Here is a 24,142-nt window from a genome sequence, read left to right on the forward strand (position 1 = left end):
CGAGCACCCCTAGTCAACTCATCTCCAAGTACACACGCGCCTAGACTAGCGGATTACCACTGTCCACTCCTTTTATACGCGGACGACGCGGTAATTCTATCTTATACACGTGTTGGACTAACCAGAGCTCTGAAGATCTTTGCCACGTACTGTCAACTCAACCAATTAACCATCAACCATGCTAAATCTAAGATTCTGATTTTCGCCAGAAGTCGGAGATTATACAAATGGAAGCTTGGTGGAGCAAAAATAGAGCAAGTCCTAAAATTTCAATACCTAGGAGTTATTTTTCAACACAATTTGGGGTGGAAAGCACAAATTCAACACCTACTCAACAAGGCCAAAACTCTGTCATATGCGCTCCTCCGATTTTTCTTTTCGGATGGAGCTTTGCATGTTCCCTCGGCCCTAAAGGTGTTCAAGGCAAAAGTGGTTCCCGTGCTTGCTTATGCTGCCCCGCTCTGGGCCGTGATGACAGATCTTGCTCCTCTTGAGACTTTGCAAAACCAATTCCTACGTCGGCTCCTAATGCTCCCCCTGTGCGTAAGCAACGCAGCCATCCGATTAGAATTGAAGATCGCATCCTTAGAAACTTGCCTGTGGAAGCAAGTCTTCAATTATTGGTTATCATTGTGGCACAGATTACCAGACCATTACCTTGTCCAATGCCTATGGCGAGATGAATTCTCCAGCCTTTGGACTAGTAGAATTCATGCCAAACTCCTGAGTTATGGAATCTCTCCCCTAGATTCCCTAAAACTAGATCAAATCACTGCTCAAAGACTGATCCGCCAAAGACTGGACGACATCGATTTACAGCGAAATTATACGCTGGGGGGAGGTGTTTGTTCGCCCCAGAACATTGGTATCACTTTAACTTACTGCGTTCCATCATACCTCTCCTCCCTTTCGTCTGTTGCCCATAGGCTGGCCTTCACCAAGGCGAGGTTTAACGTTTTTCCCTCTAATGTCCTGAGACATAGATTCTCAAAGGGCCAAGCCTCCGCCATGTGCGAATGTGATAAGGAGACGCCGGAGTCGCTTCAGCACATTATGTTCACTTGCCCCTTGTTCAATGTGCCACGGGCAAATTTGTTGGGATTAATCATACAGAAGCTAGAGGGTACCCCACCAAAATTCCACCTTGCCCAAATCTTGCAGGATAAGGACATCCATACGACACTGAAAGTGGCTAGGTTCCTGGTCGCTGTCCTTACCCAAAAGCGCTGCCAAGGAGCACTACAAGTTAATTAAGGTGCAGCATGTCATTCCTTCCTTCCATTCCATACTACAGTATTTTATTGTTATAGTGGTGTTTTAGCGGCTGTTTTTTCCCACGTGCAAAAACTGTTATTTATGTCTTGTTTTTATCTGTATGGGCCTACGGCCGCAATAAAATTTCTTTGAAATTTCTTTGAACCCTGATGGATCAAGCCAGCCAGCCACCGAGTCCAGCATCCTGTTCTCACAGGGGCTAACCAGATGCCAGAGGGTCTTTCAACAATGCTGTTGAACACATCCAGACTGGCAAAGATATAGGTACCTCTGTATTCCTGATCTCCTTCTCTCTCTTGCCCCATCTATTCCCACAGCTCACCTTTATACTTGGCACTGATGGACGCATACTGCTTCTTGATGGCCGGCACTCTGGCTGGATGCTTAGAGATACCAGAAAGACAACTAACAGGCTGAGCTGCACCTTTGGCTCTGGAAGTCGGCATTGGAGTGTGCCCACTGCAGTGGGGAGTCGTATGTGTCACCAGTGCTCTGGGGAATGAAAGTAAATGAATGAATGCAAGTCCAACCTGCAATAAAATGTTGCACCATGGAGTGTTGCAGCTCAGGGTTCCAGCTACTCCGTTCTACCCCACCCCAAACAGTATTCAATTTCCACTAAGTATGCTAAGTTCACATTGGGCTATTTGGGGAGGGGGGAGTGTTCTCCTCTGAGGGATCCTATCCTATCCTATCCTATCCTATCCTATCCTATCCTATCCTATCCTATCTTCAAACCTTGCCGTTTTCTCCAGGCTTGCTGAGCCCTCCGTCTTGCACAGATGGTGCTGTTTTGGCCACATAAGGACCATAAGTGCTAAAAGAATGGAGATTGCTGCTTGTTTATGTGATTTAACGGCATGTACCTAGGCCAGGGTAGCCAACATCCCAAGAGCTTGTTGGACTCCAACTCCCATCAGCCCCAGTCACCATGGGATGATGGGAGTTTTAGTCCAACAACAGACAGAGAAGAGCCCCTTTGCAGCCCCTGCACTGTAAGGGCTAAGGGAATGAGGGTGAATCTAGAGGTCTGTGTGCCTTTGTTTATTTAAACCAGGAATGGGAGGCTCAGCCCAGGAGCCACATGCCACCAACCAGACCTCTCTCTCTCTGACCATTAGCACTCTCTCCAGGTCACAAGCCTCCCTGCCCCTGCTTTGTGCCCTCTTCAAGTGCTTTTGCCTGGCTGGAATGTGAGAGCAAAGCCTCTTGCTTTCCTGAATGAAGATGGGGGCAGGGGTAGGTATAGAAACTTGGAGGGTATGTGGAGCTGGATTATAGCCTAATGCACAAAGAGTCCCTCCTGTTGCTCCACCCAGTTTTTGTATCTAACCCCATTCAACACTGGTACATGGCCCTCAGATGGTTATCAAATATGGCCCTTGCACTAAAAAAAAAAGCTTATCGACCCCTGATTTTACTGCCCCCCCCCAGCCTGCCTTTCAACAACAAGGTCCCCAAGGCAGCTCAGAACAATTTAAAATGAACAACATGGAATGAAATTGCAACCATAAAATATAATTGCAAGCAGCTCAAGCAACAGTACCACGATCCCAAACAGCAGAAGGAAAACAATAGAAATGATTAATAGCAAAATAGCCATGTAGAAAACACACCAAAAGAAACATGCAAGGGGAACCAGCAGGCAGGAGTTGGGGAAATAGTTTCATGTGTGTTGATAGCATTAAGCAAAGCCCCAATAAACAGCGCTTAGTTTAACTATGGAACTCCCTCCCACAGGAGGCAGTGCTGACCACCAACATGGATGGCTTTTAAAGAGGACTGGATAAATTCACAGAGGAGGATAAAGCTATCAATGACAACTAGTCAGGACAACAGTGGAATTTGCTGCCAAGGAGTGTGGTGGAGTCTCCTTCTTTGGAGGTCTTTAAGCAGAGGCTTGACAACCATATGTCAGGAGTGCTCTGATGGTGTTTCCTGCTTGGCAGGGGGTTGGACTCGATGGCCCTTGTGGTCTCTTCCAACTCTATGATTCTATGATTCTATGATTCTATGACTATGTCCTGCTTCTGAATACCAGCTGCTGGAAACATGGGAGGAGAGTGCTTGGATCCTGCTTGCAGGTTTCCCACAGGCATCTGGTTGGTCACTGTGAGAACAGAATGCTGAACTAGATGCCCTTTGGCCAGATCCAACAGATTCTTATGTTCTTACGTTCTTATTTGTTCGCAGCAAAGCACACTCACCATTGATGTGTGGAATTTGCTGCCACAAGACTTGTTGAACCTAGGATAACTCAGTTGGTGCAGCATGGGACTCTTAATCTCAGGGTCATGGGTTCGAGCACCATGTTGGGTAAAAGATTCTTGCATGGCAGGGGGTTGGACTAGATGACACTCATGGGCCTTCCCAACTCTACAGTTCTGTGATTCAATGATGGACGAAAGGCTAGATAGGGATCTCCATCCTTTTCAGTAACATGCATTTGGGGACCCATTTCTTCATCATTGACCATATATTTGCATGGTGGAAGTATTGGTGGAAGTCCTGACCCACCAGCTGAAGACCTAGATGGCATTGAAGGGGGAGTATTTATTTAGCTAGTTGTTTTCTTACATTTATATCCTGCTTATTTTTGGCATGAGTAAGCTGTCGCCTGCCCTTTTCCAGGTACCAAAATACTGATTCCAGACATTCCAAGCATAAGTCTGACCCTTCCCCCCGGAGAACCACAACTGTGTCCACCCTAATCCCAGAGCCCTTCAGGACAGAGGAGCAGAATGAAGGGAGCACCACCTCCAGAGCATGAGACCAGGCCTGATCCCTCACCCTGAGCACTTTGGAGGGGGTGGGGAATAAAACTTAAATACAGGGCACAAAAACAATGCCTTTTGTCATCTCCTTGTAGTGGCATGGTCTGTGGGGCAGCATTTGGAGAATACAAACAATTTCTTCTGTGTCTTTCTAATTCTCTGGAGTTTCTAAGAGAGGTGGCAACTGGCCTTTGCATTGCTATGCTCCCTAACCCTAATCATGCTAATACACAGCAAACAAAGGTCTTAGGATTTCAGTTACCAATCAAAGTAGCAATTGGTTGTGTCAGTCACCCATACCGCTGATGCTGCTTCTCTGGATGGAATGGAAATCTGGATGTAGATTTCAATAAGGAGTGGGGATGTTACTCAGCTTTCCAATTCCTCCTCTACCCCCTCCTTTTTGGAACATAAACAATGCCTCATGTCGCAATTCGCTCCCAGGTTGCCCAGGCGATGCTGATGCAAGTGTGGAACCAGACTTGTTTATTTCCATATTACCATGGTTCTGGCAGAATACTCTCCCTCCCCCTCCCTCCCTCCCTCCCTCCCTCCCTCCCTCCCTCTCTCTCCCCCCCTCTCTCTCTCTCTCTCTCTCTCCCTCTTTGTGTGCTGCTAATACAAGTCCTCCTTCCTTGCAAGTTACCAGCCGGGGGGGGGGGGAGAGCCACAAGCCCAAAATACCACATTTTGTTTCATAAGACCCATGGGCATAGCTAAGGGGGGGGGGGACAGAGGGCAGCTGCTCCCTATCAAATAAAACAATAGAAATACTTAACTGACCAATCATGTCATTTCTGCCCCGCTAACAAAAGTCCTCGCTATGCCCATGCTAAGACCATGTTCCCCATTCCTTTGCCTTCATATGATATAGTATTCATTGATTTTTTTTGTTCCATTTTTTCGTTTTATTTGCAGCATTTGTATTCTAACCTTCCCCCATTCCCAGGAGCTCAGAGAGGGGTGTTTGCACAGGCTGCCTGGGCAACAATGACCACATCCCAGTTAAAATGAAACAAAAAGTCCAGAAAGCATAAAAAAATGAACCTCAAAGCAAAAGAGAATGTTTCTCAATATGAACAGAGGGATGGAGAGGAAATTCAGTTCCCTTAACATGAAACTGACCCAATTCACCCTTCCTTAAACAAGAGGCACACTGAAACGCAGCTTTCTTTTGAAATTTGCACTTCTTGGAATTTTGCCACATGGTTCTCCAACAAAAAACAATGTGGACATACTGTCAGGGAACTGACATCGGAGCAGAGGGGAGAGGCGAGGCTCCCGGACTCTGCAGGAGAGGGGACAAGTAAGGGAAGAGAGAGAACGTCATCTGGGGAAGGAAGTCCAGGTGACACCAGGAAGAAGGGAGAGGCAGAGAGCAGCTCGGACGTGAGGCTCCGAGACTCTTCCAGTGAAGTCAGTGAGGAGGGTGGAGGACCACCACTCGGCACGCCCACTCTGCGCAGAAGGCTTCCGCGCAGAGAGGCGAGGCGAAGGTTGTCTGTTAAGGAATTCTTTTTTAAAAAAAAATAAAATATTTATTGCAATTTTTTAAACAACGAACAAACCACCAAACATATAAAATACCATCACCATACAGACAGAAAAAGTCAAAGCAAAGTTAAGAAATAAACAAAGAATAAAAGAAGAATACATATAAAACACAGTTGTTCATAAGTCATATTTTCATAATCTTTGGACTTCCCCGCATCTCCCTTCCCTGCGTTCTCAGTCACATAGTTATAGACAGCAATTTATTACCTTATTTCAATTCTTATTTTGTAAATCTCGGATATTATGTCCCAACTTTTAAATAACTTTATCGTAAATTAAACTGCTTGATTTAAACATAATATTGCTTCAAATTTCATCATTTCCTTAAACCTCACTTATTCTCATATATTTTACAACAAAGTTTCTGCTGCCGTGTTACTTTCAATTGTGCATTCTCCTAACATTCATACAGTTTGTAGTGTTTTTGTAAATAGTCTTTAAATTTTTTCCAATCCTCTTCCACCGTCTCTTCTCCCAGGTCCCGGATTCTGCCAGTCATTTCAGCCAGTTCCATGTAGTCTATCAGTTGCATCTGCCATTCTTCCAGTGTGGGTAAATCTTGGGTCTTCCAGTGCTCTGCAATGAGTATTCTTGCTGCTGTTGTTGCATACAGAAAAAAGGTTCTATCTTTCTTTAACACCCCTTGGCCGACAATGCCCAAAAGGAAGGCCTCTGGTTTCTTAAGGAAGGTATACTTAAATACCTTTTTAACTCATTATAGATCATTTCCCAGAAAGCCTTTACTTCCGGTCGGCGCCAGCGTTTATGGCGGTCCTCTTTCCGAGCTCCGGAGGAGGACTGCTCCACGAGTTCGGGTCTGACCCGCTACGGCAAGTGGGGGACCCCTAAAATCACAGGCGCGGATGCCTGTGAACAAGGAGACTCGGTGGGCACCAGAAGCGCCCCCCTTTACTGCCTTTTTAAAGGCTCCGGAACGGCATCGGGAGAGCGCGGTGCTGAGAGTCGCTACCCAGCCCGCAGAGTGAAGCCGCGTCGCCATTGACGGAGAGCGCCGATTCCTTCCTGCAAATTGAATTCGGATTGAAAACCCCGTGAGTAGGATTGAATGACTATCGGGAACTTTTAAATTTAAATTGGAAATTTGGCCGGAAACGGGGGAGGTTAAAATCAAGGAAGTCTGCCTTCCCCCGACTGCATGACAGATGAAGCAACGAAAAACAAAGAGCTGCATCTGAAGGGAAATAACAATAGGACTATTTAAGCCTGGCATTTGGATATAAATCTCCTCTCTAGCAGGCAGGGGCAGAGGGGAGGGAAAGTAACCTCATTAACCTGCATGATTTTTGAAAGAGAAAAACTTTCCGCTGCCTCAATCCCCTGAGACGGACTGTCAAAATAAGATACCAGGACAGTGAAAAGATTTTAGAAACTTGTTACAAGGCTACATAGTTGAGGACTTAACTGATACAAAGTTTTGGGGTTTTGCTGCTACAATATACCAGACTGGACTGTGTTGACAGAGAAACTACATAGAAAAAGTGTTGCAGCATTTATATTGAAGTTTCCTGGTTTCTTTGTTCTATATTCTTTGTTTCCTTCACTTGGACATTATGTTTTGCCCCCTCTAGAGGGCTGAGAAGTAACAGTTGCAGAATAACAGATTAAGACAGTGGGATTTTCCATTTGGAAATTGTTCCTGTGAGAACGTCCTTGGGACATGAGTGGCCCAGCAGAGGAGATAACTACGAGAGCTAAAGCAAAACAGCAGCAACAGCAACAGAAGAAAAGAGGCTCAATATCAAGTTTAACACCGACAGGTGCAGCTGGGCAGGAAAAAGTGACGGCTGTCTCCATGGAGTCAATGACACAGGCGTTACTCAAGATAAATCAATCCCTGGAAGCTTTGACACAGCAGAGTACAGAAAATTCACAAAAACTAACAGAATTAACAGCAAGGCTGGATTTGAATACGAAAAGTGTGATATCCAACACAGAATCTATAAATAAACTGATTGAAGAAAACTCGGCAACACGTAAAATCGCAGAGGATGCCAGAAAGATTGCTGAGGAGACACAGGAAAAATTAGAACCGTTTTCTAAAAAAGTGTATGAACATGATGCGGCCTTGTCTTTGATGGAATTACAGAGAAAGGAGAGAAATTTGAAATTAAGACTAATTCCTGAAAGTGAAGGAGACAGCCTTGTGGAGTTCCTTACACAAGAGTTTTCTGACTTTTGGCAGGAAGAATTGGAGGAAGAAGAATTTAAGATAATAACAGCATTTAGACTGGGCAGGAGACAAAACAGAAAGACTCCGAGGGATTGCCTGATTACTTTCAGATCCAAGGAAGAAAGAGACAAAATACTGAAACTAAATTACCAAAAGGCCTTGGAAATTGGAAATTCTCATATACAGATTTTTAAGGACATCCCTGAATATATTTTGGAGGTGAGAACCTTCTATAAAGATCTGGTCTACCTGCTGAAAAAGAACAACATACTCTTCAGGTGGGAGTTTCCACAAGGACTGCCCTTTAACTACAAGGGAAAGAAGGTGAAAATAAAAACAATTCAAGACAAAGAGAAATTCTTGGAGAGAAACCACGAGGATCTGCAGAAGGGAACGGTAGACCCAATCTCAGAGCAAAAAAGAGTAGTGGACATTCTGAATCTATCATTTGGGCTTAAACCACCACCATCAGAGGAAGAGCAACAACTTGGAGCGGTAGGAGGAGTAAGTGACAAATAACAAGATGGCCCTGCAATTCCTTAGTTGGAATTGTAATGGGCTGAACATGCCCACGAAAAGACGCCAAGTTTTTCATATTTTGAAAAGAGAACAATTGGATTTGATCTGTTTACAAGAAACCCATGTGACCAGGGTACACAGAAAACTACTTATAAATAAAAGATTAGGACAAGAATTCATCTCATCGGACAAAGTTAAGAAAAGAGGAGTAGTGATTTATGCAAAAGAGAAATTGGCCCCAAAAATGATGTTTAAAGATGAACAAGGAAGATACCTGGCAGTGGAAATACAAGTACAAGGAGAAAAATTGTTAATAGTTGGAATCTATGCACCAAATGAAGGGAAGGCGGAATTCTTCAAGAAGTTGCATGAAACTCTGATGGATTATTTGGACTATAACGTAGTAATTATGGGAGATATGAATGGTGTGGTTTCTACAAATATGGACAAGGCACAAAGACTGACAATCTCCAAGGAAGGGAGACTTCCGAAGACCTTCTTTGAAATGACTGAAAATATGGACTTAATAGATATTTGGAGAACAAGGAACCCTCTCGAGAGAGAGGGAACTTTTTTCTCTCAAGCAATGATGACCTGGACCAGAATCGACCAAATTTGGATTACTAGTGGGATGGCTCCAAAGATTAAAAAAATAGAAATCTGCCCAAAGACTTGCTCCGACCATAACGCCGTGAAGATGGAGATGAAACTTACAACAACTGGTCAATTCAGATGGAGGATGAATGACACCCTGTTTCGAGACGAGGAGATCCACAGAAAGGCCCAAAAAACCTTAAAGGACTATTTTGAAATAAATTTAAAGGCCGATGTAGAAAAAAGAGTGATCTGGGACGCAAGCAAAGCTGTGATGCGAGGATTTTTGATTCAACAAAATTCAATAAAAAAGAGAAAGCAAAATGAGAAGAAGGAAAAGATTTTGGAAAAGATAAAAGAAGGAGAGAAAAGATTAAGATCAAAACCAAAGTCCCAGGAGATTTTGAGAGAGATCAAGCTATATCAAACACAATATATGGAATTGATGAATCAAGAGATTGAGTGGAAGATAAAGCAAATGAGACAAAAGACATTTGAATCGGCAGATAAATGTGGTAAACTTCTCGCCTGGCAATTGAAGAAAAGACAGAAACTAAATACAGTTACAAATCTAGAAGTGGATGGAAAGAATATATCCAAACCCAACGAGATTAGAAATTGTTTCCTGAGTTATTTTAAAAAGTTATATTCACAAGGATCACAGAATGAAGAGGACATAGATGAATTCCTTAAAAAATATGGATTACAAAAAATCTCTCATCAAAGTAAGGTGGATCTAAATCAGAGAATAACAGAACAAGAGATAGAGGGTGCCATTCAGAACATGCAATTGGGCAAATCTCCAGGACCAGATGGACTGACTTCCAGATACTACAAAGCTTTGAAGGAGTGGTTGGTGCAACCGCTAAAGGAAGTCTGTAATGAGATTTTAGAGGGGAAAAGGGCGCCAGAATCGTGGAAAGAAGCGTATATTACACTCATACCAAAGACAGAGACTGAAAAGACTCAACTTAAGAACTACCGCCCAATATCATTACTTAATGTGGATTACAAAATTTTTGCAGACATTTTGGCAAAAAGATTGAAAAGAGTGTTGATGGAGAAGATTCATAAGGACCAAGCAGGCTTTCTCCCTAAAAGGCATTTATCAGACAATGTGAGGAACATAATAGACATTTTGGAACTACTAGAGGTGAATATAAACACTAAAGCAGTTCTGATTTTTGTGGACGCGGAGAAAGCCTTTGACAATATCTCTTGGAGTTTTATGAAAAAGAATCTTCATGGGATGGGGGTAGGCCAAGGATTTGAGAATGGTATGGGTGCGATATATTCTGAACAAAAAGCTTGAGTGTAAAGTTGCTTAAAGTATCTCTGGAAGCACTTTCTAATCTCCACAGGATTCTGAATGTTTTTCCCTTCAATCTCTAAGTTGGTAACCGTATTTAGTTTTTGTCTCTTTTTCAGCTGCCATGCTAACAGCTTTCCACATTTATTTGCCGATTCAAATGATCTTTGTTTCATTAACTTGATTTTCCACTCCACTTCCTGATTTATCAATTTAGAGTATTGTACTTGGTAGAGTTTAGTTTCTCTCAGAATCTCCTTTGACTTCGGTTTCGATCTTAACTTTTTCTCGCATTCCCTAATTTTCTCCAAAATCTTTTCCTTTTTCTCGTTCTGTGCTCTTTTCTTTATGGTGTTCTGTTGTATCAGAAACCCCCTCATTACAGCTTTACTTGGGTCCCAGATTACTCTTTTTTCCACCATGGTGTTCAAATTTATTTCAAAATAGTCCTTCAAAGCTTTTTGGGCCTTTTTGATAATCTCCTGGTCTCTGAGCAGGGTGTCATTCATCTTCCATCTAAAGGAGCCGGTTGTAGTTAGTCTCATATCCATCTTTACTGCGTTATGGTCGGAGCAAGTCTTTGGGCAGATTTCCACTTTTCTGATCTTGGGTGCCAGACCTCTAGTTATCCAGATTTGGTCGATTCTTGTCCATGTCAGTTGGGCTTCAGAAAAGAATGTTCCCTCTCTTCCTAGGGGTTTTTTTGTCCTCCAGATATCAATCAAGTCCATATTGTCAGTCAGTTCAAAAAAAGTTTTAGGTAGTCTGCCATCTTTTGTCAAGCTTTGGCCATGTGACTTATCCATATTTGTAGACACCACCCCATTCATATCTCCCATCATAATGATGTTATTATAGTCCAGATAGTCCAGCATTGTCTCATGCAGCTTCTTATAAAATTCTGATTTCCCTTCGTTCGGTGCATAGATTCCCAGTATCAAGAACTTTTCACCCTGGGTTTGAATTTCGATTGCCAAAATTCTTCCTTGTTCATCTTTAAAAAGGAATTTTGGTGATAGGCTCTCCTTTGCATAAATCACCACTCCTCTCTTTTTGACTCGGTCTGATGAAATAAATTCTTGGCCTAATCTTTTGTTAATTAACACTTTTCTGTGGAGCCTAGTCACATGTGTTTCCTGTAGGCAAATAATGTCCAATTGTTCTTTCTTTAATATATGGAATATCCTTCTCCTTTTTTCCGGGGAATTTCCACCATTAATGTTCCAGCTAAGAAGTTGCAGAGACATCCTGGGCGAGTCTGTTATTCTGTAGAGGGTGGTGTTTCTTTCTTCTGTTCCTCAGATCCCAAAGGTGTAGGTGCAGGCGGTGGCGGTGACCAAGCCTCAGGCCCTGTAATCACTTTCTGAAGGTCTTCTCCGTAATCATGCAGGAACTTATCTTTATCCTCGGGTGTTTTAATTTTCACCTTCTTCCCTCTGAATGTGAAAGATAATCCTTGAGGAAATTCCCACCTGAAAAGGATTGAGTTACTTCTCAACAGTTTGGTTAGTTCTGTATAGGTGGTTCTTAGATCCAAAAGTTGTTTAGGGATATCTTTGTAAATTTCCGCTCTCCTTCCCTGGATTACAAGTGATTTTTCATAATGTAAGCTTAGTATTTTATCCTTCTCTTCCTTAGATCTCAAAGTAATCAAACAGTCTCTGGGTCTGTCCTTCCTTGCTACTCTTCCAAGTCTGAAGGCACTAACGATTTTAAAGTCCTTGTCTTCCTCCAAGTTCCAAAACTTGGAAAGTTCTTTTGTCAAATATTCCGTTAAATTCCCTTGTTCCAGTTCTAAAATTGATCTCAGCCTCAGATTATTTTCCCGACTGCGTAATTCAATCATAGACAGGTAGGCCTGATGTTCACCAATCTGTTTAGTCAGTGGTTTAACCTCCTCCTTCACTGCTTCCACTTTCTGGTTAACTTCCTCAGCCAATTTACGATTCTCTGTGGTAGCTTTACGATTCTCTGTAGTAGCTTCAAAAAGCTTCCCAATTGATTGTGCATGTAAGGTCACTTGTTCAGTTAATTTATTTAGGCTGGCAGTATTTTGGTCAATCTTTGCCGATTGTACATCCACTTTTTTGTCCAATGTTTCCAACTTCTCCAAGATTTTGTCTAGTACTGATTCGTTTCCTCCAGCTGCCATGCCTTCTGATAAAGTCAGCTCAGTTTCTAATTCTTGTGTTCCCAAAACAGTAGGAACAGATGATCTGCGCAACTGGGAAGTTAATGTTGATTGAGTTAATTGTTTAGCTTTAGCTTTGGCCGATCTTGTTTTCCCAGTGCCACTCATTCCACTCCTGTCTACGTGCCAAGGTCAAATTTAGTATGCTCCCATGGGAATCCACAAGCTCAGAGAGTAAACAACAAGTTAAAGGAAGAAAAAAGAGAAAAAACAAGTCCCAACCAGTTGTAAATCCAAAATCCACCAGGGGGAGTTCAAACAAATCTTGAGGAGAACAAAGGAATTTTTTCCAATAGTTGTTCCAAAGCGTAAAAGCTTAAAAAAGTTTTGCCAAAATCCAACAGTATCCAACCACTCATAAATTTCAAGAAAGACCTTCCGCTCTTCTTTATAGCCAGCAGAGTGAGTCCTTATTTAAACAAAGTTTCAGGAAAAGTGCCAGATAATAGTGTTTCAAAGTAGCTAGTCCAGTAACACTCAAAAGTAACAGTTCAGAGTAGCAAAAATCAAGTCCGCAAACTGACAGCTCTAATAGTTTGGCAGTCAAGTACCTGGGTTTCTTTAAATAATTTTGTAAATCCACAGGGAGAGGAAAAACTAAGTTCAAAGCAAAGCAGGAAAAAAAAGTTTAAATCCCTTAGTACCTATAGCGACAGTTCAGGTCATGCACGAAATTGAAACTTTTAAATTCCTCTTCAAAGGCTTCAGATCAAAGTAATTCTTATGCTGGAGGAAATTTAGGAGACACCCACTCACGGATTCTGCTAGCGACTAAGCAGCAGCGCAAAGGGCTGCTCAGTCAGGGAAAGACACAACCACACCTAAGCGGTTTGGAACGGCTGGAGATTTACACACAAGCAACCCCATTTCCCGTGACAGCAATCCGTGAGTCCTTTACGTTGCTTGTGTGCAAGAGGACCGGGGTACAGTCATGAGTCAAACCGGAGGAGCCGGCGCAGGAGAGGGGGCCAAAGGCGGACAGAGTCTGGAGGAGAGAAACCAAGACTTGGAGCAGCAACTGGCTCTACTAGCGGCGCGGCTGGATGAAAGGAGGACACATGACGCCCAGGGGAAGATTACCCCCATCGCAAGAAAGGTACGGGGACTTGTGCGGACTTTTGGGGGCAACCCCAGAGATTATAACGCTTTTAAGACTGAAGTGCAGTATGCGCTGGATCTGCAGCACGATGACTTTGCCGACGATGGGGGAAGAGTCGCTTTCGTGGTGGGGCACCTGCAGGGGAGGGCCAGAGATTGGGTCCGACCCTTAATGGCGGCAGAGAACGCGGCTTTGAAGGACCTGAGAAAGTTTTTTAGCGCGATGGATCACATGTTCGCGAGCGATGTTGAAGAGAGTGTGACTCGTAAAGAACTGATGGAGTGCAAACAAGGAAACCAGTCAGTGAGAGAGTACTGGTCGAGATTTGCTATGCTGATCCATAAACTTGGGTGGGATCTGAGTTCTCAACCAGTACAAATGTTATTTGAGGAGGGCTTATCCCCTTGGGTGAGAGACGAACTTTCCCGCTCACCCCGCCCGGAATCGATGGACCAGCTGACCAAGTTGGCGCTCGCTGTAGGAGTCAGGCAAGAGACGCGCGCGCTGGAAAGGCGGGAAGGGAGAGCAGAGCGTTGGCATGACAACCGCACTCCAGACGTGCCAGTGTCTACTGTGCCACCCGAGGAGCCAATGGAGATTGGAGGAGCGCGCGCGTGCGGGTTTTCAAACTCCAGCGAGGTGCGTAAGAAGGAGGGGAAAACCAGTAAGAGGTGTTTCCTATGCCAGCAGCCGGGACATTTTGCCAGAGTATGCCCTCAGAAGAAGGCGTGGCAAGGAATGGTGGGGGCAGTGGGGAGTGAGGAGGAAAAGAAAGAGGCTCCGGGAAACGGCCGTGCTTGGCTGCAGGAAGGAGGGCACAGCAGCCAGGCGAGCAACCAGTAGTAGTGCCCAAACCAGACCCCCCCCCCGAGCAGCCATCGCAATAGAGGTGGTGCTAGAACTCCCAAACGGACACCCCATCAAAGTGAAGGTGCTGCTGTATTCAGGCAGCTCTTGCAACTTCTTTAGCAAGGATTTTGCGCTAGAACACCAGCTACAGGTGGTGCCTCTAGAACATCCCCTGCAAGTAACCACGATAGATGGGAGAGAACTTTTGGGAGGGGAAGTGACCCACCAGACCCCGCCCATGAAAATGACAGTTTCCAGACACACTGAGACAATTGTCTTTCACGTAGCCACCTTAGCAGGACCACCTATCATACTGGGAATGAGTTGGCTGGCACTGCACGACCCAGTAGTAGGGTGGCACCAGCGGACAGTCACCTTTGGGTCAGCTCACTGCGTAGAGCATTGCCACGGAGGGGAAGGCCTGAGGATGGCAGTAGCCAGGGTGGCAGGGATGGCAGTAGGGGAAAAAGGGAAGATACCACCTCAGTATGCGGACTTGGAAGAAGTCTTCAGCGAGAAGGAGGCGGATCGGCTACCCCCCCACAGGCCCTTTGACTGCCAGATCAACTTGCTCCCAGACGCTCAGCTGCCAGTGGGCAAGCTGTACGCCATGTCAGATAGGGAGATGCAGGAATTGCGGAAGTTTATTGACAAGAACCTGAAGCGAGGGTTCATAAGGGAATCGAGGGCGGTGGGGGGTAGTCCAGTGTTCTTTGTGGACAAGCGAGACTCCCATGAGCCCAGGCTCGTAGTGGACTACCGTGGATTGAACAGGGTGTCGGAACCAGTGACCTTCCCAATGCCCAGAATTGATGACATTTTGGCCAGGGTAAGGAAGGGGAAGATTTTTACCAAGCTGGACCTTCGGGGGGCGTACAACTTGATAAGGATGAGGGAGGGGGATGAATGGAAAACCACCATGTTCACCCCTCTGGGAGCCTTTGAGTACTTAGTTATGCCCTTCGGATTACAATCGGGATCGAGCACCTTTCAAGCTTTCATGCACCACGTGCTGGGGTCCCTGCTGTACAAGAATTGTGTAGCCTTCCTGGACGACGTCCTAATCTACTCAGAGAACGAGGAGCAGCATGTAAAAGACGTCAGGGAAGTGCTGAAGAGACTGCAGGAGCACCAGCTGTGGGTCAAATTGGAGAAGTGCCAATTCCATGCTCGAGAGGTGGAGTTCCTTGGCTATCGGTTGTCAGACAAGGGCTTGGCCATGGACCCGGGGAAGGTGCAGGCTGTGCTAGAATGGAAGCCTCCCAAGAACAGGAAGGACGTGCAGAGGTTCTTGGGGTTTGCAAATTTCTACAGGAAGTTCATCAAGAACTTCGCCCATCTAACGGCACCCATAACGGATTGTCTCAGCAGTAAGAAGAAGTTCGAATGGACAGAAGAGGCCCAGCGTTCCTTTGAAAAGCTTAAGAGGGCTTTCGCGTCGGAAGAGCAGCTCCTACATGTGGATCTGCGGAAGCCGATGAGGCTAGAGACGGACGCGCCAGACAGAGCTGTGGGGGGCATATTGCTCCAGCAGGAAAATGGGGAACAGTGGAAGCCGTGTGCCTTCTTTTCCAGGAAGCTGAACAAGTCAGAGCAAAACTATACAGTGTACGATCGGGAACTGCTGGCAATTCACGAGGCCTTTCGACGATGGAGACATTTTCTCATAGGCGCACAGCACAAAGTCCAGGTGTGTACTGACCACAAGAACGTGGAATATTGGAGAACGGCGAGAGTGCTGAACCAACGACAGGTGCGGTGGGCACAGGAGTTTTCCAAGTTTGATTTTGAGATTAGGTACGTGCCTGGGAAGGAAAATGTCAGAGCAGACGCCCTCTCCCGCAAGCCCGAATACGCAGAAGGGGAGGGAGGGCCAGAAGCACGTCATGTCATTCCCGAGGGCAGATGGGTGTGTGGGGGAGTGTTCGTCGGGAGGCAAGAGCTGGCCGGGTTGACGAGGGATGATCAATATGCACAAACCAAAATCCGAGAAATTGGTATCACTGGGGAAACTCAGGGGGGGGGGTTCGAAGTAAAGGACGGGGCACTGTACTATAAGGGTGCATTGTACATACCTGAGGGGGATTTGAGGAGCAGAATACTCAAACAACTGCATGACAACCCCACGGCAGGACATTTTGGACAACATAAGACAATGCTACTGGTCACCAGGCAGTTTTGGTGGCCACGGGTGAGGGAAGATGTGAAGGAGTATGTACGTGGGTGCCAGTGCTGCCAGAGAGCGAAGGGGGAGAGGACAGCACCTGCAGGGTTACTGGAGCCCTTACCCACACCAGAGAGGCCATGGGAGGTGGTATCAATTGACTTTATGACGGACTTACCCAAAGCCAGGGGGAAAACGGCAGTAATGGTGGTAGTTGACTTGATGACCAAAATGTGCCATTTTATTGCGTGCTCGCATGCGGTGACTGCAGAAGAAACAGCAAAGCTGTTTGTAGAGCATGTTTTCAGGTTGCATGGCGCCCCCTTGAGGATTTTATCCGACAGAGGCCGGCAATTCACGTCCAGATTCTGGAGGAAGCTCATGAGTCTGCTGGACGTCGAGGTTGGGTTCTCAACGGCCAGACATCCAGAAACCAATGGACAAGCAGAGAGAGCTAACAGCATACTTCAACAATATCTACGCTGCTACGTCTGCGAGAGGGAGAAGGATTGGGTGGACAAATTAGCGCTGGCTGAGTTTGCATACAATAATGCAGAACATGTGTCCACAGGGATGAGTCCGTTTATGGCGAATTACGGGTGTCACCCCAGGGCTTTCCCCGGGGAAGGGGAGGGAAGTTGGAGTGTTCCCGCAGCTGAAAAATTTTGGAAGAAATGGAGGCTTTACACCAACAGCTTAAGTTAAACCTGGAAAGGGCCAAGGAAGAGTACAAGAGGCAGGCAGACAAGCACCGCAGAGAGGGAGAAACCATAAGAGTGGGGGACCAGGTGTGGTTGTCTACCAAAGGGTTGCCGTTCAAAGGAGGGTGCAAGAAGCTAAGGCCAAAGAAACTGGGACCGTTCGAAGTAGCCCAGCAAGTTAATCCAGTGGCCTTTAGGCTCAAATTGCCATCTCACATGAAACTGCACCCCATGTTCCACAGGTCCTTACTCTCACCGTTCAGGGAGGGGAGGGAATTTCTGGGTCAGCAAAGTGAAACACCCTTGCATCCACAGATGGAGGAAAGGGAATTCAGTGGCCATGCAGCTGAAATTCTTGATTCCAGGTGGAGAGGGGGACGAGTGGAATATTTGGTGGCGTGGGAGGGGGAGCCAGAAGCGGAAAATGCATGGGTCCCAGCAGAAGAGATTAGGGATGAGTATCTGCAGGAGGAGTTTCATAGCAGGTATCCGGGAAAGCCCAAACCACCAGAGAGGTTCTGGGGGGAGCAATTTGGCACCACCGATGAAGAGGAAGAGTTTGAGGGTTTTCCCGCCTCCGAAGAGGAGGAAGGGGAATTGTCCGAAGAAGAATCCGACTGGGGAGATAGGGGAGAGAGAAGAGACAGCAGCAAATGGAGAGGGGTGTTTGAATCATCAGATGGAGGGGAGAGTTCCTTCCGGGGGTTTCCTGCATCACCGTCCGAGGAAAGGACGGGGGGGTTGGAGGGCCCTGGGAGGGAGGTGGATGTCAGGGAACTGACATCGGAGCAGAGGGGAGAGGCGAGGCTCCCGGACTCTGCAGGAGAGGGGAAGAGTAAGGGAAGAGAGAGAACGTCATCTGGGGAAGGAAGTTCAGGTGACACCAGGAAGAAGGGAGAGGCAGAGAGCAGCTCGGAGGCGAGGCTCCGAGACTCTTCCAGTGAAGTCAGTGAGGAGGGTGGAGGACCACCACTCGGCACGCCCACTCTGCGCAGAAGGCTTCCGCGCAGAGAGGCGAGGCGAAGGTTGTCCGTTAAGGAATTCTTATGCTGGAGGAAATTTAGGAGACACTCACTCATGGATTCTGCTAGCGACTGAGCAGCAGCGCAAAGGGCTGCTCAGTCAGAAAAAGACACAACCACACCTAAGCAGTTTGGAACGGCTGGAGATTTACACACAAGCAACCCCATTTCCCGTGACACATACGTTAGGGAAAAGTGTGCATCAAAAATACATATATTTGTGGCAATAACAAGCAGAAATGTGTTATTTTGGGGAAAATTGCTTGGAAAGAAATTAGGGGAAATGAGAACTAAAATTGTGTGTGTGTGTGTGTGTGTGTGTTTATTGGCTTATATAAACAAGAATAACATTATACAAGTTTTCTCATGTCATTAGTATGTCACAAAAATAGCATAATAATTGTGGAAAAATATCTGCAACATATGTTTCATTATTAGTGATCAGTGTATAAGTTCTTGGTTTATGAACTGGTTTAAACAATTAGGAAGAAGAAGAAGAAGAAAAAGACAAAAGAGGGAGAGGGGTGGGGTCGGGTGGTTATGCTTCTCTTATTCTACTTACCACATTTTTCGCTCTATAAGACACACTTTTCCCTTCCTAAAAAGTAAGGGGAAATGTGTGTGCGTCTTATGGAGCGAATGCAGGCGGGAGGCTCTGCTCAGTGCTCCCTTTTATTAGCCGTGTGGAGCTTGTGTGCGGCTCTTGGCTTTTCCCCAGAGAAAGAGCGCTTCACAGGCTCTTTAAAGGGAGCACAGGTCTTGGGGGAGCCTTAGCCATGCGCAAGTTCTCCCGGGCAACAGAAGCCTTCATCCTGCTGCCGGGGGCTGCGTGTGGCTATCCCAGAAGCCAGGACAGCAAGCGGGATCACTGCGATCTCGCTTGCTGTCCTGGCTTCTGGGATTCAGAATATTTTTTTTCTTGTTTCCTCCTCCAAAAACTAGGTGCGTTTTATGGTCTGGTGCGTCTTATAGAGCAAAAAATATGGTAGTGTGTGTGAGGGGTTGTGTCAGCATTACTTGTATGAGTTCTTTTACTATTCACTTGTATGGGGAATTATACTTAAAATTATATAGAACACAATAACTATACAGTGGTACCTCGGGTTACATACGCTTCAGGTTACAGACTCTGTTAACCCGGAAGTAGTACCTCGGGTTAAGAACTTTGCTTCAGGATGAGAACAGAAATTGCACGGCGGCAGTGGGAGGCCCCTTTAGCTAAAGTGGTGCCTCAGGTTAAGAACAGTTTCCGGTTAAGAATGGACCTCCGGAATGAATTAAGTTCTTAACCCGAGGTACCACTGTATATGAAAATGAAAAATGGATATGTAGGTCAACATTTAATTACCCTAGAATCATTTTATCCAATTCATCCGAGCAGAAGCAACAACCACTGGACAGATGATCTTAGGATTCAACATGCTAATTTCCAGCAGTGTTCTCAAACTTGCAATTGCCAGTAGTGTGGCACCTCTGTTTTTGGTTCAATATAACAATTTAAACATTGTATATTTGTCTATTAAGGGTTTTTCCCCAAAGCTAAGTACAACAAAATAAAATACAGATACAGAAGTATGCAAAGGAACACAAATGAAACACAAAAATTTCCTTTGCTGGGGGCAGCATGGAAGAAAAAGAAAAATTGATGTCCTCAGAAGGCATGTAAAAGGTGAGTTCAGGTAAGTGCATCAGTTAGACAAGCCATAGGTTCTGAAAAACCATGGGTACAATTAAAAAACCTACTTTTTTCTTACAACAGTCTTCCAAGGTAGGCCAGTATCACTTTCCTAACATAGCAGTGAGGTGACTGAGACTGAGAGGGAAGGTTCTTGCATCAAGTTACAAAATACATAAGAAGCTGCCTCGATACTCGCTCAGAATATCTGAATGGAATTAAATCTATCTATTCCGAACAATTCGCTAGATTAATAATGACCGCTCCCCGCTTAAAATGGGGGGCGCCCTTTGCGTGGACGCGTGCAGCCCCTAGATCTGGAGCGGCTCCAACAGCATAGGCTTGGCTTTGCCTTCCCTCAGGTGGGATACCTGGAGGTCTCCACCTACCTCAGTCAGTTGTCCAATCCCACCTGGGGGAAGCGTTGCCAAGGAGACCAGGCCAGGTAGGGGAGGGATTACCTGCCCACACAATAGAGGGAGGATCTTACCTAGGAATCCACACTTGGCTCCAGAGCTTCTCCAGGAAGGACGTCGCTGGACTTCCTCGCTCCAAAAGGAGGGATCCCAAGGGATAACGGGGGTAATGGACTTCAGGATACCCCTTCAAAAGGGGATCCTTTTCCTTAGGTGGGCCCTGATGCCCTGGGGTGTTGGGTGGTGGCACGGGGGCCCCACTAGCTGCCCCCCCATGCCTGCGGGGGCGTGTGGGCCGCGGGGGGGGGGAGGCAACGCCACGCGCAGCCCCTTCCCTTCCCCCGCCAGGCCTGGCGGCCCTGGGGTGCGGCGGGTGGTGGAGGGGGGTCCCCGGTCACCTCCCAGGGCCTTGGTGGCCCCCAGATGGCCTTTTCTAGGCCGCAGGGAGGCCCGCGGCGTTTCGTGAGGCCTTACTAGGCCTCGGGGGGGCTCCTCCGTGTCCCCCAGCCCTGGAGCCTCCCCCGGGCGGCGGGGGCCTTCCCGCCGCCCCCGTGATCGCCGGGGGGGGCCGCGGGCCCCGCTGTTGATTTTAAGCAGAGTCTCGTGCCCAGCGGAAGGATGAGAAGTACGTGCTGCATACTCTATATTGCTTTATTTACAGTTCAAAGCTGGTATATTACAGAAAGACATCTTGCCTCTGCCGGAGCAGAAAAGCATCCTCTCGACAGCTCGGAGAGAATCACACAGTGAAAAACAGGAAACCAGTGTACGTCACATCCAGCTTCCCTTTCCCGTGAGAAACTCCAACAGTACAGACTGTGGAATGTAAACACCTGTCTCGTGACAAGCCCTTTCGCTGCACAGTGAAGCAAAGCAGAAACCAACATCCTCCCCCTTTCTGTGAACATCACTGGGCAGCGTGTTCGTACAATATCAGTACAAACCCAACTTCTGTACATAGGTACAGTGTTGATCCTTTGATATAATCTTGGACAATACATCAGCAGGAATTTCATTACCTGGCATATAGGACACCGTTACGAGTCCCTTCTGAATACATTCCCTAGCATGTTGCACCTTCAATTGCAAGTGCTTCGTGCTTTGCTTACAACCTTCCGAATTCAGCAAAGCCAAACATGCTTTGTTGTCCTGGTAAACCTGGATTGGACATTTGACAGGAATTTTCATGTCTTTGCACAATTGTAACAACCATTCACAATCCTTAAGTGAATAAGACAGTGCATTCAGTTCAGCTTCACAAGTACTTAAGCTAACTGTTGTTTGCTTCTTGCAAGACCAATCAAACAGACCCTGATTGTACATGTAGCAAACTCCAGACGTACTTTTCCTGTCTGCAGTGTCACTTCCAAAACTTGCATCTGCAAATATCTCAAGACCACCAGACTTCTGATTGTTAAGTCTCAGTCTGTAATGCATAGTGCCTTTCAAATACCGCGCTATGCGTTTCAGAGCTTTCCAATCCTTGACACTAGGATTGTTGACTTGTCTGCTTAGCAAATTACAGCTAACAGCAATGTCAGGTCTTGAACATCTGGCAATGAAGTTTAGCTTGCCTAGAACACTTCTGTACAGTGTAGTGTCAGAAAACGCTTCTTCAGTGTCATCTACCTGATAACCTGTTGTCATCGGTGTGTCTACAGGGTTAGCATCCATCAGGTTTAGTTTGCTTAACACATCAGCAATTTTTCGTGACTGGTGTACTAGAATGTTACCATCTTGATCTCTCTCTATTTCCAGAGATAGGTAGTTGTTTACGTCACCAAGATCTTTCATGTCAAAGTGCTCTTTTAGTTGAGCTAGGGCGTTATTGTACATTGCGACATCTTTCCAAAAGAATAATAAATCATCAACATAAAACAAACAGTACAGTTTCTTTTGCCCCTCCTCTTTGACAAATACACATGGATCAGCTTTCCCTTGCTGAAAACCTAGAGAAAACAATACTTCAGTGAGTTTTGTGTGCCAACACCGTGCACTTTGTTTGAGACCATAAAGGGATTTCTTCAGAGCACAAACAAATCCCTGTTTTACCTGTACGCCATCAGGTGGAAGCATATAAAGTGATTCATTCAGAGATCCGTACAGAAAAGCTGTATTAATATCATGGTGACTAATGTGTAAATTTTCCTCTGCAGCTAGCTTGAGCATAAGCCTAATGCTTTCATATCTCACTGTGGGTGAGTAGGTCTCGTGATAGTCCTCACCTGGTACCTGTGCAAAACCTCTGGCTACCAATCTGGCTTTGTGTCTGACTATCTTGCCATTTTGATCTGTCTTCGCTTTGAAGACCCATTTGCTTCCAAGCAGTTTCATTCCTGGAACTACTGGAACTAGTTCCCATGTTTTGTTCCTTTCTAAGGAATCAAGCTCAGCCTTCATGGCATTTAACCATGGCTCAGCTTCCTTTGAATCCAAACCCTGGATTTCTTGGAAACTTGAAGGTTCAAATACCTTCTTGGAGCTTTTAACAGCTGTTACTGCTATTGTAGCAAACTCATCAGCAAATCTCTTTGGAGGTTTGCCTTTTGTGGCTCTCTGTGACCTATGAATTAGCCTTAAGTCTTCAACATTCTCCTCTTCCTTCTTAGGAGAAAAACGACCTATTGTGAACAATGGTTCCTCCAATTCTTGATCAGAGCTTTCAGAGGGTCGCATAGAGGCTTTCGCACTCTTGAAATCCTCTGAATCACCCGATTCAGTTTCAGATTCAGACTCAGAATCTTCATCAGTGGGTTGTTGTGGTTGCTTTTGACTATCCTCAGTCTTATCACCGTCATCAGGATAACATTGGAAAATTCCCACATTCTCCCCCCACTTTGCATTGTACTCAACACTTCTCGTGAGCTTTATTGTCTTAGAGTCAGTCATCATTATTCTGTAAGACCCTTTCTGATAACCTAGAAAGATACCATGCAATCCACGCTTGTCTAACTTGGAGTTTTGTGGTGAGCGAACCCACATGTCCGAACCAAAAATCTTCATGTGTTTGATGTATGGCTTCTTGCCAAACATCTTCTCATAGGGGGTACAACCAATCGCTGAAGATAACCTGCGATTGTAACTGTAAACAAAACACGAGAGAGCTTCGGCCCAATAATTCTCTGGAAGATTGGCATCATGCAGCAAGGTTTTTAACCCTTGAAGCAATGTCTGATTTGCCCGTTCCGCAAGTCCATTCTGCCATGGCGAGCGAGGACTAGACAAATCGTGTTGAATTCCTTTCTCAGTCAGAAAAGCTTCAAACTGCTGAGAAGTGAATTCTCCCCCGCGATCACTGAAAAGAGTCTTTATCTTCTTACCATGCACATTTTCCAACCAAGCACAGAATTCCTTGAACCTAGGAAAAGCCTCTGATTTCTGTTTGAGATTGTACACAAAAATATATCTAGAAAATGCATCAATGAGAACCATGAAGTACCTATTTCCACCCAAAGAGGGCGCTAGTGGTCCAACCAAATCAGCATGAACAATCTGGTATGGTTCTGTAGCTTGCCTACTAGACACCTTACCTTTCGCAGCCATTTTCACCTTGTTTGCTGCGCATGCTTTGCACTTCATGTGGTACCTGCAGGGTTTAATAGTCATATCTTCAACCAAGGTAGGCATTTTAGATACTGCCTCAAAATGCAAATGACCAAATTTTCTATGAAAATCATGAATACATTCTGCATGCAAACTTTTGTTAGAACCTGCAATGCAACAAGTGTCATCCTTTTCAACATCATCATAATACAAAACAAACAAACGATCAACATATTCAGCATGCAATACATAATCATTTTTCTTTG

The 24,142-nt window shown here is 45.6% G+C and overlaps 1 pseudogene across 1 annotated transcript in view; it reads right to left on the bottom strand.

The window, feature by feature from the left end:
- Positions 1 to 4,461, bottom strand: part of LOC308577993 (protein CIMAP1C-like) — a 28,559-nt pseudogene extending 24,098 nt beyond the window's left edge. Inside the window, exons 1-2 of the transcript in view lie at positions 4,350 to 4,461; positions 1,598 to 1,767 (exon numbers count right to left, since the gene is read on the bottom strand). The product of the transcript in view is annotated as a protein CIMAP1C-like (transcript). The remainder of the gene's footprint in view (positions 1 to 1,597; positions 1,768 to 4,349) is intronic.
- Between the last annotated feature and the right edge of the window lie 19,681 nt (positions 4,462 to 24,142).

The sequence above is a fragment of the Podarcis bocagei genome, assembly GCF_964188305.1.
Source record: "Podarcis bocagei genome assembly, chromosome: W".
NCBI classification, from domain to species: domain Eukaryota; kingdom Metazoa; phylum Chordata; class Lepidosauria; order Squamata; family Lacertidae; genus Podarcis; species Podarcis bocagei.